Source organism: Poecilia reticulata, linkage group LG17 (genome assembly GCF_000633615.1).
Source record: "Poecilia reticulata strain Guanapo linkage group LG17, Guppy_female_1.0+MT, whole genome shotgun sequence".
NCBI classification, from domain to species: Eukaryota; Metazoa; Chordata; class Actinopteri; order Cyprinodontiformes; family Poeciliidae; genus Poecilia; species Poecilia reticulata.
This window is the reverse complement of record NC_024347.1, coordinates 11,696,733-11,698,909: the sequence shown is the minus strand read 5'-3', so window position 1 is coordinate 11,698,909 and position 2,177 is coordinate 11,696,733.

Sequence of the window (2,177 nt, the reverse complement as noted above, 5' to 3'; positions counted from 1 at the left end):
GGGTACTGAGATATATTCAGTTCATTTTAGGTAAATGATTTTTGACCATCTGTCTTAGAAAAATACCTTGTTGTATAATAGTGTCTATTTTTACCATGTCACTGTTTCCATTTCTGTCACCTCTGGTTCCTTTGATCCCAAACACAGATAATGAATGAGTTTGTTTAAGGTAAGTTTAACCTCTGTACACACACACACACACRCACRCACGMACGGACGCATGCACGCACAAATGAACAGGTATTATGGGAAATTGCGAATGTCCCTCCGGGCGCGCCTCTTATTAGTTAGAGTTCACCTATCTATTGAGTCAAAGTCCAACACAAATCATGAGATGCTGCATCTCCACATGCGTGGGATATCATGGGACTTGTGTTAGTGGACTTTAACTGGGACCACCAGAGAAATGCACTGGCAAATCATTAACACAACACAGTCAGGATATTGTATTGGTTTGCCAGGATTTGAACTTGTAGAAATACTGCTGTTAATAATAATAAYATACACAAGAAGCTCATTAAAGGAAATGTCTGATAATATGTATTTTGTTCTGGGTTGTTGTTGAGTTCTTCGTAAATGTCACAAAAAACTACATCAGTAACTTTCCAAGAATCAGAGAAGACCTTAGATTACATGGCCATGACATAGATGTACTCAACTCTAGGCAAATTGTGGCTCCATGTAGGTATAAGCATGTGCTCTGAACATATTTCAGTCTACATTCTTAGGTGTAAACTTGACCATAATCTAAACTATAAAAATTTGTTGACTATTGTATTATTGAACTGTGCTGCAAAAAGTATCTGTCCCCTTACACATTCCTTTTTGTCTCTTTTTTTTCCCAAAAAATTGAATCAGAGAGAAACTGAGAAATTACAAAACACAGTGTTCTTCCATGATCTGATCTGTGCGCCGATGATGCACTCTTGAAATAATTTTGTAACTCCTGCAAAGGATGGCCATTGTTCAACGTTTATCGAAGTTCCAAAGCCTAAGAAAAAGAAAAAGAAAAAAGCAGAACAAATCAAGAATATACATATGCTATAAAGAGAAAAAGGTACAGTGAGTAAAAGCTAGAGAGAGACAGATTGCATAACTTATTCACAGCGTTTGGCTTTCAATAACAGCTTAATTCAGGTACTTCACCTCCATCTCGTGATCTTTTAAGCTTCATTCTCGTGAGGGACTAATCAAGTTTCTCTCATTATCTGGTGGGCTCTTGTCCTTATACTTATTTGTGCTATCAATCTCATGAGAAAAAGCTATAGTCAMATTTATATTTATTTAAATACTTCACATTTTCTTTGTTAGACCCGTTTATCGACTTATTAGGGACTGTTAAAGGCAGCCATTTGTGATGCAAATGGTTGTTTCAGAAAGCCCATATTGAACATTTCAAAGTTGCTGATTTGTTTACTCATTTTTTACATAAATTTGTCAAAGGTCTCAACTATATACACAAAATGTATATTTTATTGAATTTGAATTGATAGCATTAGTCCTTTATGTGTCCATCAGAGTGCGTATAGTGTTTTCCCTTAAAAGATGAAGCAGACAAACAAAAAGTCTAGTCTTTTTTAAGATTTAAAAAGTGTATAATCTATAAAATACTTTATAGCTTTTYACGCACATGTTGTCACTTCCCTAGTTTTGACATCTGTGACCGAAAACAGATCTGATAACGCCTGTTGAGGTACCATAAAACTCTTTCTAGGCATTATTTTCCTGAGTACATCAGCAACATTTTTAATTATGCACAAAAACATTATATCTTTTTTTCTTAAATTTTCAGAAATACTATTATTACCCAATTTTTATGTGGTTTTGGACATTTTTCAGGACTGACATATTTTTAGGAAAGATATTTATTATTATATTCTTCTTTTAAAATGTTGATTTTGGGGCCATTCCATTCATTGCAGTCAAACATCATTCATTGATGAGAGAAGCACCGACCCCTGTGATTTCACTCTTCTGTTATGTCACAGGACTTTGCTAAAGGACCATATTAAATTATTGGTCTTGATAGAACACTGAAGCCATGCACATGATTTCAACTTGACATACAATCATGTGAAAAATTACACATCTCTGACTTAAAAAGCTACCTTGATGTTTCAGTAATGAATTATTTTATCCCTTTTCAAACAGCTAATTCTAACAAACAGTGATATGAG